We start from the raw sequence: 16,358 nt of genomic DNA on the forward strand, positions 1-16,358 counted from the left end.
AGTCTCAGAAGGTGGCAATGGCAAACACCCTCTGAAAAAAAATTGCCAAGAAAACCCTGGGATTGGGTTGCCTTGCCTTAGGGTCCTGCCTTATGGTCGCTGTAACAAGCTTATCACACTAGCGAGACCCCAGGGGAAAATGGGAGTTAAACGTGATTTAACACGAAGAAAACCTGGAAATGCCCGAAGTTTATCACACAACATTGCAGTTAACGTGAAATAACGCGAAGTTAAACCACAGTTAAAGTTGAGAAAACTGACAGCTGTTTACTTTTGGAACATCCCGAAAGTAAAAAGCTGCCGGATTTCTCCACTTTAACTGCATTTTAACTTCATGTTATTTCATTTTGGAAGCAATTTGGTTTGATAAACTCCCCAAATTTGCAAGTTTTGGTTAAATTTGAATTTAACTTAAATCGCATTTAACTCCCATTTTCCCATGGGATCTCACTAGTGTGATAAAGCTCTAAGTCAGAAATGACTTGAATGCACACAACAACAAAAACATAGCAGTTAAAAACATGGCATAGTTAAAACCACTTTTTAAAAAGATGAAAAATATTACAGCACTAAAAGCAGTGCACCAATTATGTACACATACTACCTAAGTAAAATTCATAAACCAAAAGCCTGCCTAAATAAAAATGTCTTCAGCTACCAGTGAAAAGACAGCAGGGAAGGGGCCGGCCTGACCTCCCATGGAAGAGAGTTACATAGGAGCGTTACAGACCGCCTGTTTCGGGCAGCCTGTACCCGGCCCTTTGCCCGCCGGATCGGGACCTCAGCTGCCACAACGGCAGCCTCTGAGGCCCCGATCCGCCGCTTTCCAGGCTGCGGGGAAGCGGCAAAAGGCCGCTTCCCCATGGCCTGGAAAGGGGTGTCCTTGGGGCTTCAAGCCCCAAGGACACCTGGTGGCGGCGGGGAGGAGGAGTTTCTGCTCTGCGTCACTGGCGCAGCCATGTAAAGGCTGCACCCAGCGACGCAAAGGTGGAAGGAGCTCCAAAACCCTCGTGTGGCCCCACTACGTCACTTCCACGCTGCCCCATTTGGAGGCAGCACGGTCATGACGTAGCCATGGCGGCCCCCGTGTGGAACGGGCGCTGCCATTTTGTACGGACCCAGTCCGTACTAGAGTTAGGGGTGTCCGGAAGGGACGCCCCTTCTCAAACCTAATATGCCCCTTCCTAACCCTAGCACGACCCTTCGGCATGTCTGTAACGCACCATAGTCTGGGACCAGCCATGAAGGCTCTTTCCTGAGTCCTCATCAATGACACCTGTTAAAGTGATGGGACTGAGAACATCTCAACACTTGAACTGGCTTGTATAGGGAGATAACAGTCCTTCAGAGAGTCTGGACCCAAGTCATTTAGGGCTTTAAAGGTCATAACCAACATCATGGATTATGCCCAGAAACTGACTGCTAGCCAATGCAGCTGTTTCAACAAGGGAGTGACATGTTCACTGTAGCCAGCTCCAATCAACAATGTGGCTACAGCATTTTGGGACCCACTGAAGTTTCTAAACAGTTTCCAAAGGCAGCCCCTAGTAGAGCGCATTGCAGTAGTCCAAATGGGATGTAATCAAGGCTTGTGTAACCATAGCCATATCCAACTTCTCAAGGAATAAGTGCAGCTTATTTATTTATTGTATTTATACCTCACTCTTCAGAAATGCTCTCAGAGTGGCTTACAAAACTGATAATTAGACAGTTCCCTGCCTTCAGTTCTCTGCCCTAATTCTGACAGCACTAGGTTTGACTGTGGAAATGTGCTCCTGATCACAACTGAAACCTGGGTTCAGATCCAAATCCACATAACACCCAAGACGTAAACCTGAGATTTCAGGGGGAATGTAACCCCATTCAGCACAGACTGAATCCCTATTCCCTGGTCTGACTTCTGACTGATCAGGATCACCTCTGTCTTGTCAGGATTAAATTTCAATTTGTGCATCCTTATCCAGTCCATTACTGACATCAGAGACTGGTTTAGTATGGAAACAGTTTCCTTGGAGTCAGATAGAAAGGAAAGAGTTGGGTGTTCCCAGCATACTGATGACACTGAACCCACATACTCCAGATGATTTCTCCTGGCGATTTCATGTAGATATTAAACAGCCTGGAGGACCTCTAAGAAAGACAGGAGCCACTGTTAAACAGTGTCCCATCCCAGACTCAGGAGACTCAGAAGGATAATAATAATAATAATAATAATAATAATAATAATAATAATAATAATAATAGAAGAGACTAGCTGATAGTTCTCTAATCTGGGGAAGATGTTTTCAGTAGTGGCCTCACCACAGCTTCTTTACAGAAACTGGAAACCTAACTTATTGTAGTGAGACATTCACTACTCCCCTTATCAAATTGACAAGTCCCCCTCAGCCTGCCTTCAGCAGCCAAGATGGCCATGGGTCCAGTATGCACATGGTGGCTCTCACCTCTCTAAGGATCCTGTCCACATCCTCAGGTTGCACAAACTGAAACTTATCCACCACTTGTCTCCAATCCATGGAAAGGGATGTCTATGAACAATGATGTCCATGGTCTGGGCCATTTCCCTGTTCCAGAGATCAACCAAGGCTTTGACAGGATTACCCGCCAAGGCAACAGAAAACTCTCCAAGAGCCATCAGGAATTCATCTGGATCCATAAGTCTCCTGGGGTGGGACATTTTAATCAGCTGGCCACCCCTGCAGAGGCTCTGAATTCCGGTGAGTCTGAACCTCACTAGGTAATAATCTGTCCATGACAACAGAACTACTGAAAGCTCTCCAGGGTATCTATAGTGGCTTAGGGACAAAATACCCCTCATATTAAATTAGAGAGTGTGCATCATGTGCACATTATATGTTTTTTAATCCAGATCCGGACCCTGTCATGTGCAGAGTTAGTCCTTCCCCTCCAAACCAAAATACTAACACAGATCACCACCTCACAATCACCACAACTCAAACTTATAGAATCATAGAATCATAGAGTTGGAAGAGACCACAGGGGCCATCCAGTCCAGCCCCTGCCATGCAGGAAATCACAATCAAAGCATCCCCGACAGATGGCCATCCAGCCTCTGCTTGAAGACCTCCAAGGAAGGAGACTCCACTACACTCCGGGGGAGTTTGTTCCACTGTCGAGCAGCCCTTACTATCAGGAAGTTCCTCCTAATGTTGAGGTGGAATCTCTTTTCCTGCAGTTTGCATCCATTGCTTCGGGTCCTAGCCTTGGAGCAGCAGAAAACAAGCGTGCTCCCTCCTCAATATGACATTCCTTCAAATATTTGAACAGGGCTATCATATCACCTCTTAATCTTCTCTTCTCCAGGCTAAACATCCCCAGCTCCCTAAGTCGTTCCTTGTAGGGCATGGTTTCCAGACCTTTCACCATTTTAGTTGCCCTCCTTTGGACACGCTCCAATTTCTCAATGTTCTTTTTGAATTGTGGTGCCCAGAACTGGACACAATATTCCAGGTGGGGCCTGACCAGAGCAGAATATAGTGGCACTATGACTTCCCTTGATCTAGACACTATACTTCTATTGATGCAGCCTAAAATCGCATTGGCCTTGTTAGCTGCCGCATTGCACTGTTGACTCATGTTCAACTTGTGGTCTACTTGGACTCCTAGATCCCTTTCACACATAGTTTCAACTTAGTAACTTTTAAAGAATAATCTGTTCCTGTTACTGCATACAATATTTGCAAAGTAATTGATTGCCATGACTTCTTACAATACTTTGAAGAAGTATTTTGTTTTGTTCCTTTTTGTTGCTTAAAAAAAGAAGCCTCTTAGAATTGATTAGAATGACATAGAACTTGAAAAATTCCTGCCCCTTCCTTTGGCAGATAATATTGAATTTTTCAAGAAGTCTCTGTGTTGCTACATCTGAAAAAAAAAACCCTTTAAATGCTGCTGAAAACACATCAAATGCAGTCCTATTTAAAAAACAAAAACAAATGTTTGACTTTTGTTGGAGATAAAGACCTCAAAAAGTTAAGTCTCAGCCCTTTGTTCCCTCTTGTTTAGGATTCTCCTCTTGTGTCTAAAATGCAGTATCCTGAAATCTAAAAAGCATATCCAGGAGTAGCTGTGTTGGCCATGCTGCAAACAATAACATCCAAAATCCACAAAACAGTGATACCTTTTTTCTGTTTGATTTTTAACACCTTTGCCCAATGAAGAAGACAATTGACCTTCAAAAGCTTGTTTCATCTATTTTGTGCATTTTGGTTGGCCAATAAAGGTATCACTGTTTTCTGGATTTTGGATGTTATTGTGGTTTGCTGTATGAACCTGGAGGCTACCCCTGGATATGATTCCTACAATAGGAGTCCCTCTTTGTCTTATAGCTGTTTGGGAGGTTTTAATAATAATAATAATAATAAGTTTTATTTATAAATCAAAGCAGTGTACAGATAGAAATTGCAATAGCAAAATACAGACTAAAAATTGCAATACATAAATAAAACTGCAATAAAAACATTAAAATTATACAAATTAAAACCATTACATCAAATCCAAGCTAGCTGAGTGCAGTCAATAGTACAGTACATATAGGGGGGAGTCACATGATATCAAAGAGCATCTGGGAAGGCTTGCCGAAACAAGAAGGTTTTGAGTCTCTTTTTAAAGAGATCCAGGGAGGTGGTGGAGCAGAGCTCATCGGGAAGGGTGTTCCAGATCCTAGGGGCCGAGATGGAAAAGGCCCTTTGCAATGTTGACACATATCTCGCCATCGGGATCCTCAACAAATTCTTCCTGGCTGACCTAAGTGTGCGGGGCGGATTATATGGGGAGATCACTCCCTCACTCCCTTTCTTTCTCTCTGCCCCCATAGAAGTGGAGAGAAAACCCACCTTTGCCAAGTTCTCTTCCAAGTGGCTAGAATTCAGAGACATAGCTTTGATTTGCATTACAAAAATAATGCAGTTCAACACTGCTTTAACTGCCATGGCTCAGTTCTATGGAAATCTGGCATTTGTAGTTTTGTGAGCTATGTAGCCTCACTCAGGGGGCTCTGGTGTGACAACAAACTACACACCCAGAATTCCATAGCACTGAGCCATGGCAGTTAAAGTGGTGTCAAACTTCATTAATTCTGCAGTGCAGATTCAACCATAAATCATGTTTGTCTGGAATATCAGTATAGTAAAGAATCTTGTAGCACCTTTGAGACTAACTGCATGAAAAAAGTTGTAACATAAGCTTTTGTAGCATCTGAGGTTTTGTGGAAGAGAATTATAACAACCCTAGTTGCAAGAAACTTCTTTTGTACACCATTCTGGGACAGGACAGAGGGAGGCCAAATGGAGAGCTGCAGGAAACAAGCCGTGTCTATCCAAGATGAGAGGCGGGAGACCTAGCATGGCTCCTCCAGCTTTGCCTCACCTTGGAACAGAGCAAATGTTCCCTTGCTTCCCTTCCCTCTTTGGAAACGAAAATACTTGTCATGCCCACTTTTTCCCTTGCTCGGCATCCCCTGCAAGATGTCCAAGGAGGAAAGCTTCTTTAGGTAAGAAAGACACCAGCTGGTGGCAAGGGAAAAGGGAAGGGAGGAGAGCAGGCAGTGCTCTTCTTTTCCTTTTACCTTGGCTAGCTATCTCAAGCCAGCTAGCCAGGGCAGAAAGAAAGGGGCAGGCTCTTCCTCTGTTCCCCATTGCATTAGATACTGTCAATGCTCTGGTGATTCCCGTGGTTTCCTCTTCCTTTCCCCTCCCCTTTTTATTCCCCTCTCCCTCCCTTTGCCAGGAGAAGCCTGGAGAAGGTGGAAGAGAAGGACAGCTGCAGGGACATTTCTTGGCATGGGCTACCCAAGCAGCCATGCAGCCCTCCCTTTCTCAAGTGGAAATGCTGCTGAGCTTGCCTGCCTGCCCACCCTGTTGGCCGGGCACCCCATTCAGACAATGTTGTTCCTTCCATAGAGGGGCCTCCCTCTTTCACTTTCCCAAGCCACTCCCCAGCCTCGCTTTCCTTCCCCCAAATACAAACTTATGGGGCTCCAGGTTCCCTTTGGAACTTGGTCTCGCTAGCAGCAATTGTTCTTGTGTACCTTCAAGATGTTTTGACTCATTGTGACCCTAAGGAGAACCTATCATGGGGTTTTCTTGAAAAGTTTTCTTCAGAGGGGATTTACTATTGCCTTCCCCTGTGGCTGGGAGAGTGTGACTTGCCAGGGTCACCCAATGGGGTTGGATGGCAAGTATTTACTTTATTTGAAAAATTACCCAAAAGCAGCCACTTCCCTTGCTTAGGATACTTTCTCCCCCCCCCCCCCGCCCCCAGTAGAACAGTGGACCTAATACCAAGAAATAGGCATGGGGGGTGCTAGGGTTGTCACTCAAGAGGAAAGGGGTGGTGTCTTGAAAAGGTTTGGAGACCACTGCACTAGAACATCCATTGCAGCCGCAGGTTGGTCACTTCTGAGGTCAGAACAAGGCACTAACCAACTGTCACATGTCTGGGTGCCCCGTTTTGATCTTAGAACAAGTAACTCATGGTGATGGCAGATGTGCCAGGTGGCCCAGCCAGATGTCCATGAAGACAGCTGCCATGACATGGGAATGGAAGGCTCCAGATCTTCCTAGAAGATCCAGAGCAATAGGTATGTTTTTAAACTTGTTTTGACCCTGTTATTCCCTGGTTCTAGTGTGGAACATGTGGGATGTTGTCCAGACTGTCTAGATCCAGAACTGATGTTTGAGGTGTGTGTCATCTGAATAGGATGATACCAGAATGGGGGGGGGGGGGGGGGTTGTCCCATACAGACAAGACCTAAGTTACAATACTACCTATAATTCATTACTTAAAAGCTCTGCACACACACAGTAGGGTTTAATATGGTGGGATTTCAGCAGGTGTTGATTGTCACACAAGCTTCATCTGGTGAAATTTCCTTTTCCACATAATCATTCAAGGTATCAGAGCCCTCACCCTTATTTCACTTGACAACGCTAGTATGCACATGCACACACTCATACATACACATACAGAGAGAACAAAAGTTCCACCACTTCTTCAAGACTGTCGAGCCCCAGAGAGATGTTATTTGCTCCTTGAGGAATGCTTCCTTTGATAGCTATTTTCTTCAAAGAACAAATAATGTGGCTGAGCTCTTTGTCTTGTGAATGATATTTCTACCACTGGCTTTTTTCAAATTTTGTTTTAGTGTTAAAAACAAATTTATGGGGATATAAAAGCTGTCTTGAGTCTTATTTTTTCATAATAAGGTGGGATATAAATGTCTAAATAAATAAAATAAATACAGTGAGAGAAGAAAAAGAAAAGAGGTATCCATTGAGGAAAGGCAAGATTAACAAATGTATCTTTAAGATGTATTTGAATGAAGAAAAACAAGAATGGAGTAAGAACATTCCGATCCAGGGATATAAGACTACAAGTGGAAAAGAGCATGTAATCTTCAATCTAACTCAATTATTGCTGTATGTAGTGTAAAAGGGGGGGGGGAGTATACAGGAATTATTATTGTTGTTGTTGTTATTTGCAAAAGACAAAAATAAATGAGACAGACAGGAAAAGGATAGGTTACTTTGATAAGACAGGATTTTACTTCCAGCACTTGCACCAGGACAGAAATGGGCAAAAATAGCAATACAATAAAATAAAAATAAAAATTGAAAGCAAAATCGAAAGTGCTGAGCTGTCCACTTCAGGCTTAGATATGGGGGAGTGTATGTGCTGATGGAAATTAGGTGGAGTGTTTCATACACACCCCTGCAAAAGCCACAAAATTGGGAAACAGCATATATAAAAAATTAAAAACTGGTTAGGGAGGCTCCACAGAAGTCTGGCAACTTGAGAGCCTATGGGCTCATCTATAACATGAAAGGAATTGTTGTTGTTGTTTTAAAAAAAAAACACTTTAAAAGTGGTAAGAGAGTGAGCTGGGAAGCTTAGCACCAAGTCCTGTGTGTCAAGAGAGAGGCCAGAATTGTGGACTTTTCAAGATGAGAGCACAACCTCACTAATGGTTGGTATTTGTCAGCTGGGAGTGGCGATAGCCGAGAGAGAACACAGAAGATTTGACCTAAATAGTCCAGGTGTGGTCATATCATAAATTTATATAGGATGATATGGATTTATATGCTGCTGTTGTTGTTGCTGTGTGCCTTCAAGTTGTTTCAGACTTATGGTGACCCTAAGGCGAGCTTGTCATGGGGATTTCTTGACAAGATTTGTTCAGAGGAGGTTTTCCATTGCCTTCCTCTGAGGCTGACAGCATGTGACTTGCCCAGGGTCACCCAGAAGAATTCATGGCTGAGCTGGGTACTGAACCTTGGTCCCCAGAGTTGTAGTCCAGTATTCAAACTACTATGTCATGCTTGCTCACATGGTTTTAAATATCTTTAATGAATTTGTATTGTATATGTCTGCAGCTAAAGGAAGAAGAAGGAAACGGTAGGGCCACTGCGTGCAGAAGATGGCAAAATGCTAACAGGGGATAGTGAAAAGGCAGAATTACTCAACACCTTATTTGCTTCAGTCTTCTCAGAAAAGGGAAAGGGTGCTCAACCTGAGGATAATGGAGCAGAGGACAGAAAAGGGGAATTTCAGCACAGAGTAAGTAAAGAGATAGTACAGGAATACCTGTTTAACCTAAACGAATATATGTCTTCAGGACCAGATGAACTACATCCAAGGGTATTAAAAGAACTGGCAAATGTAATATTGGAACCATTCGCAATAATCTTTGAGAACTCCTGGAGAACAGGAGAAGTCCCAGCAAACTGGAGGAGGGCAAACATTGTCCCCATCTTCAAAAAGGGAAAAAAAGAGGATCCCAACAATTATCGTCCAGTTAGTCTGACATCTATACCAGGAAAGATTCTAGAGCAGATCATTAAACAGAGAGTCTGTGAACATCTAGAAAGCAATGCCATAATCACAAAAAGTCAACATGGGCTTCAGAGAAAGAAGTCATGCCAGACAAATCTAATCTCTTTTTTTTATATATAAAATTACCAGCTTGGTAGATGAAGGGAATGCTGTGGATATAGTATATATTGATTTCAGTAAGGCCTTTGACAAGGTTTCCCATGACATTCTTGCAAACAAGCTTGTAAAATGTAGGCTAGACAAGGCAACTGTTACATGGATTTGTAATTGGTTGGCTGGCCGAACCCAAACAGTGTTCAACAATGGCTCGTTTTCATCCTGGAGAGAAGTGACCAGTGGGGTCCACAGGGCTCTGTCCTGGGCCCAGTGCTATTCAACATCTTTATCAATGACATGGGGTTCAAAATTGGGGGCATACTTATCAAATTTGCAGATGACACCAAATTAGGATGAGTAGCTAATACCCCAGAGGACAGGACTAGAAAACTGGGCCAGAGCTAACAAAATGAAATTCAACACGGAGAAATGTAAGGTACTGTACTTAGGGCAGAAAAATAAAATGAACAGATATAGGATGGGGGACACCTGGCTGAACGAGGCAACATGTGAAAGGGATCTAGGAGTCCAAGTAGACCATAAGATGAACATGAGTCAATAATGTGATGCGGCAGCTAAAAGGCCAATGCAATTTTAGGCTGCATCAACAGAAGTATAGTGTCTAGATCAAGAGAAGTAATAGTGCCACTGTATTCTGCTTTGGTCAGGCCCCACGTGGAATACTGTGTCCAGTTCTGGGCACCACAATTAAAAAAGGACATTGAGAAACTAGAGCGTGTCCAAAGGAGGGTGACTAAAATGGTGAAGGATCTGGAAACCATGCCCTATGAGGAATGACTTAGGGAGCTGGGGATGTTTAGCCTGGAGAAGAGAAGGTTAAGAGATGATATGATAGCCCTGTTCAAATATTTGAAGGGATGTCATATTGAGGAGGGAGCAAGGTTGTTTTCTGCTGCTCCAGAGACTAGAACGTGGAACAATGGATGCAAACTACAGGAAAAGAGATTCCACCTCAACATTAGGAGGAACCTCCTGACAGTAAGGGCTGTTCGACAGTGGAACAAACTCCCTCGGAGTGTAGTGGAGTCTCCTTCCTTGGAGGTCTTCAAGCAGAGGCTGGATGGCCATCTGTCGGGGATGCTTTGATTGTGATTTCCTGCATGGCAGGGGGTTGGACTGGATGGCCCTTGTGGTCTCTTCCACCTCTAGAATTCTATGATTCTATGATTCTACGTAATTAATCTCTGCGTGTATGTATACACAGACACACATATCTGTAATTAATCTTTAATCTGTATTTCTTTAAATATGTTGTTAACTGCTTTAAGTCCCATTGCTGGGAGGAAGACTGGGTGTAAATGACAATAATAATAATAATAATAATAATAATAATAATAATAATAATATATGGCATATTTTTACCAGCAGTTTCAGTTTCTGTTCCTTTCCTAATATGTTGTGGTATTTTTTTCACAGCAACTTCACACTGAATCAATATCTTCATTGAGCGATGACCCCAAGATACTTTTCCTGACTTATTATATAGTGGTTTACATTGAACACATTGGGTCAATGCATGGAGAAAAACCACAAATAGTAACAAGTAACAATTAATCAAGAAACAGAAAAGATGATGCTGGAAAGGGCTAAGAAGCAGAAGGAAGATCCAGCAGCTTAGTTTTTGACTGAGTTCCCCATGATTCGAGAATTAGAGAGAAAATAAACTTTCTGTAGGTGTCCAACCAAAGGATCTATGCAGTACAGTACTCTGCTCTTGTTCTACCAGGTTAGGGTTGCCATAATTCTCTACTATAAAGCAGGACAAAATGTAGGACAAAATTTAGACCAAAATATAGGACAATTGTAGGATAAAATTTAGCCCAAAATATAGGACATTACGGTCCTCCATTTTTCTTAAATGTCCTACATTTTGGGCTAAGTTTTATCCTACAATTGTCCTATATTTCAGTCTCAATTTTGTCCCCCTTTATGGTAGAGAATTATGGCAATCCTATGCCAGGTGTAAGTACTGATTAAGCCCTCCTGAAGCTTATAGAACAAAGACTGCTAATTACTTTGAAATGTATGTGGCATCTACAGTGGATGAGTTATTTCAAGACATAGTCCCCCATAAATAATATTGTCACTGGTGTGAGAAAGTAGAATGTGTTCCTGCATTAGAAACATCTATGCTGAAAATGAGCATAGATCCCTAACAGCTGTTTATGTCTGAGAAAATAACTATTCAATTCCTAGTAGTGTCATTTCACGAAAAATAAAAAATATTGAAAATGATAATGTATGCATCCTGTATTTTTCTGGGACAATATAGGTTGACAGCCACTACTTTATAAAACTGATGCTGTAAAGGAGGCTTAAAAACTTTCCAAACATCATCTCATATTATGTGGCCTCACATTCAAAAGTAACAACCCAGAGGTTAAATGTGTATAAGGGCACACAAGGTCAGGGTGTGTTCTTGAGTAAAATGAGTAAACATCTTTAAAAATATCATTATGGGTCCCTTAAAAAAAAAATCCCATCCCGCCCACACATGGCAAAACACAGCTATGGAGAGGGGAATTTTCTTACTGCTGAGAATGAGACCAAGTGGGGCATAAAGTGTCTGACATCTTTGGGCATGGCATAAAAAAACACAGAGAAGCTGAAAAAGAATCTATAGGCTTTATAAGCCTTTTCCATCCAGCAATTCCTCTTCATCATTTGCTCACCACTAGCACCACCACACAGCCTTCAGGGCAAGCAGAAAGTTGATGACACCTTTAGGGGTCAAGTAGGGGTTTTCTCCTTGCTTTCCAGATATTTTTTGCCTGCACTGTTTTCAGTGGATTCCTGGGAGAGTTGCACAGTGTGTAGCCATTTAAATAGGTAGGCTGGGAGGTGGAAAATTAAAGGCCAGTGATGGTGAACACCCCTCTTTGGTGAAGGAGACATCTCCACATTTGCGCCTTTGGGTTGTATAGGCTAGGTGAAGAGAAAGAGACTACCCTTGCAGACAGTCTGGGGGAGTCATAGGTACCCTTGGGGTGGCTGGTGCTCAGAGGTTGGGTGATCAACCAATAATGGGTGATGAACAGGCCAAGTTAGGGCTCCCTGCCTCATTAGGTAATCACTTTAGGCTCCTTCCCCCATTGAAATTAAATAGTTAAATGGTGAGTAAAGTGATCTGTAATATACCCAGGTTCATTGTCTGGTCTCTTTATTTCTTAGGGGCTACACAAAGTATTTTGATAATCCAAGGGAAAAAATTTCCACCAGTTTATTAGGATATAGGCAGCTGGAGAAGTCCAGTGTCAGAGAGGAGGTGGTCTTACCAGTTGCCAGCCAGTTGCTTTTTGGGTAGTTGTGCCCAGGTGCTGCCCAGCAGCACTTATGCTGTTAAGCAAACCTACTGCATAAGAATTATTGCATACTCCTTCATGTAGTATCATAAAAAGTAAACCTGTTAGTATAACTCACATGTATACTAAGCCACAGTAGTATTCTGACCATTGTTTTTAAGTTAAACCTAATCCATCTATTCTAGCAGCATTTCAAATGTGTGCTACATTTCAGAAAGTATTCTCATTAAAAAAAATCTTTTATTGACATGATTGATTTGTCAAGAGGCCTTTCAGTTATATGGAAGTATTTCCCTTAAATATACTACATTGCCGACAGATTTGAAAATTTAGTATTGAACAGAAGCAGTATGTCACATCCAGATCATCGCTAAAATGTAAGGAAAGGTACCTGTTCAATTACAGGGCTCACACATATGAAGTTATATAATATTAAGCATAGGGGTAGAAAGCACAAGGTCTGCTAGCCAAGATTTTTCAGGGTTTTTTAATCTGTTGAAACAAATTAAAAAATAAATGGTGGGAAATACCAGATTATGAAATCCCAGAACCTTGTCAACATTTTATATTCACTAGAGGGCTCACTGCTGCTTCTGTAAATATAAAATAATCATATAGCAAAGATTTATAAAAATAGCAGTGATAACTGCTGTAAATGTCCTTAAACATACTTGTTGTGTACACTTGATGGACTGACAATGGAGAAAAATGTGAAATTGCAAAATTCATTTCATGCATAATCAATATTTTGCACATGCTAAAATCTTAATGGATGTCCTAAGAGACCAGTAACGGCCTGGAAACAAACACAGAGACTAAGCAGTGGGCAGGGTAGATAGTGGACCTGGGTGCCCCTGGTTTGCTGATCAAACCAGACAAGCACAACCCTTTTGATATGCCTAGATGCAGCACCACTTCTCCACAAAGGCCTCCATGCTTGTGACAACCTTGAATCCTTTTGAGCATGGTTTCTGAGCCTGGACATGGTGAAAAGGAGTCGTGCCTGGAAATACTAATCCTAGACCATCATAGCCTTCAGTTTACTTCCAACCCTCACTAGAGCAAGTTACTTACTGGGAATTATTTCTGGTGCTGCATTTTTATACAGTTCTTCTTTCTGTCCTGACAAGATTAAAGATGATAGTAGCTACAAAATAGCCAGAAAATAGCCACCAACACCACATACAAGTTGTGAATGGCTTCAAAATACATGACATTAATTTGCAATGGCTAAATATGCTCAGTTTGTCCATTTGTGATGTGGAAAACAACTTCATAAATCATTTGAATTATGTATATCAGCAAGCATTATAAAACATATTTTTTGCTGTTGTTAGGGTGTATGTATATGCATGTACACTGGTGCCTCGGGTTACAAAATTAATTCGTTCCGCCATTCCTTTCGTAACCCGAAAATTTCGTAACCCGAAAAATAATCCGTTAGCACTGGAAAGCCTATAGCTGCACTTTGCAGCATTTGAATTTCGCGCCGAAATGAATTTCGTAACCCGAAAAATATTTCGTAACCCGAAACAGTTTTTGCCAATCCAACTTTTTCGTATCCCGGAAATTTCGTAACCCGATCATTTCGTATTCCGAGGCACCAGTGTATATGTGTGTGTATGAGTCTGTCTTTTTTGTAACACATTCAGACCTTTGTAAAAGAAATCAATAGAAGTTAAGAAGGTGCTAATATTCATTCAATTATTTTCCATGGGATTCATAGTTTGTTATTGTTGTGTGCCTTCAAGTCATTTCCAACTTATGGTAACCCTAAGGTGAACCTATCATAGGGTTTTCTTGGCAAGTTTCTTCAGAGGGGATTTGCCATTGCCATCCTCTGCGGCTGAGAGAGTGTGACTTACCCACTCAGTAAACTCATGTAAACCCTTACATGGCTGAGCTGGGATTTGAACCCTGAACTTCAGAGTTATAGTCCAATGCTCAAACCAGTCCACTACGCTGGCTGTCTGATTCATAACTAACATTGCATAAATAGATAGTCATCCTGCTCTGGCATATAGCAAACACCACTTCCTTGTGCACAGCTGTGCTCCAATCTCATTTCATCTTCTCCCAGGGAATCCTGGGAACTTTGACTATATTCAGAATTCTTAAAATTCTGTGACCACCACTTACCATCAGCAGCAATCTGAGAATGACAGTCTTGGGAGCACTTTGGGAAGAGGGAATAAAGTACCCATTTGGTAGTACTAAAGAAATGATATATATGTATTGGTTAAAGGTAGGGTTGCCATAACCCACCTGCAGGTGGCACTGTCCCGGTTTTGGGGGAACCGGCCAATTCACGGCTTGGGGCCCGGATTTGTCTTTGCTGCGGTCCGGGCAGCGCTCCTCCGCCTCTGCCTCCGTGCGCTCCCGCAGCGGCCACCCACCTCCTCCTCCCCCACTTCCTTGTGTTTTGTGTGGCTGCACGGCCTGCCCTCTTCCTCCTCCTTTTTTCTTTGCGCGCGCACGGCATGCAACCCACCTACCTCCTCCTCCTTCTTCTTCACACGGCCGCGCCACCTGCAGCCCTTCCCCGGGGCTGTGGCCAGCACCAACTCACGCTTGCGCGCACACACGCAAGGCCATATAGAGAGCGCCTGTCTCCTTCTGGCTGGCTGGCCAATGGCAGAAGGGCGGGGCAGAGCTGTTTCCAACCCCAGCCTGCCATTGGCCAGCCTCAGAGCCTCGGAGGAGGAGGAGGGAGCCTCTGGGCCAGCCAGGGGGAGGGGAAAGCACCCTTTCTTGGCGCATGGCGCCAAGGAGGCGGAGAAAGAGACGGAAGAGGAGGAGGTAAGAGGAAGAAGAGGAGGGGGAGAGAAGGAGGAGGAAGAAGAGGAAGAAGAGGAGGGGGAGAGAAGGAGGAGGAGGATAAGGAAGAGGAGGAGGAGGAGGAAGTAAGAGGAAGAGGAGGAGGAGGTGGGTGCCTAAGAAACATGCATTTATATTAACATTTTTAAAAAATCATCAAATTATTTTGCGTGTCCTCCATTTAAAAAATGTGTCCTACATTTTAAAATGTCCTACATTTGTCCTGGTTTGGAGGTCCTGACTTATGGCAACCCTAGTTAAAGTTGCATTCCCAGCAACTGCCTGAACATCAAGCATGAAACAGATTCCTGTAGTTCCTTCCCTGTATACATGGCTTCCTTGATCAACCCAAGTGGTTGGGCTCAGTCTTTTGCAGGAGTTCAGCAAGGACATTTCAGTGCTCATCTAGTGATGCCTCAGCTGAAAGTCATGTGCATTCAGGTTCATTTCTTGCCACCGTGAGCTTGGAATGAATTGCTTGAATAATGTGCTAGCAAAATTCTTGTCATAGTGGTAATAACTAGTTAATGCATCTAGCTTGATGGAAGGGGAGTGCAGGAGTTGACACAATTAGGCCATATGTGAGAAATCATAAATGGATAGTAACTCTCCAAGGAAACAAACATCCTGATCATAATTACATTTTTTTAAAAAAAGTTGGAAGTGAATCCTACTACTTTCTGCCAAAGTGTGCTTTGGGACTGGAGCCTAAGGATTCACTGGCTTGCCAAATGTTAATGATTTTGGTGAATGGATGCTTTTGACTTTGCTCTCTTGGTACCAGCATGTGTAATGCTAAGTTATCCTTGGCCTTCTCATCTTTGTTTCTCCTCTTTTTCAGTGTTTAGCCACCAGTATCAATTTTGTACATTCCCCCCCCCCACACACACACACACATACATACACAGTTCAAACTAAAGAAGGGGCAAAAGAACACATCTAATGCAAAACCAAATTGAAACAAATGCCTCCGAATAATCCTCATGTAAAATATGAATAGAATACTGTATGGAAAAAATTCTTCACTGTACAAATGACAAAAGAGAAAAGAAAAAGAAAGAAAGGCATTGTGCTATGGTCTTTGTTTATTTGTTACATTTATATCTCAGCTTTCATCCATTGAACTCATGCCCATATTTATCATCACAACACCCCTGTAAGGAAAGTCACTGAAAGAATAAGACTGGCTCCAAGTTATCTAGTGAGTTTCATGAGTCAGAACTACAACTTGTAATTCCCAAATCTCACCCCAACCTCAGCCCACACCAT

The sequence above is a fragment of the Sceloporus occidentalis genome, unplaced genomic scaffold (genome assembly GCF_023333645.1).
Source record: "Sceloporus occidentalis isolate IW3139 unplaced genomic scaffold, rSceOcc1.0.p SCAF_1, whole genome shotgun sequence".
Taxonomy (NCBI): domain Eukaryota; kingdom Metazoa; phylum Chordata; class Lepidosauria; order Squamata; family Phrynosomatidae; genus Sceloporus; species Sceloporus occidentalis.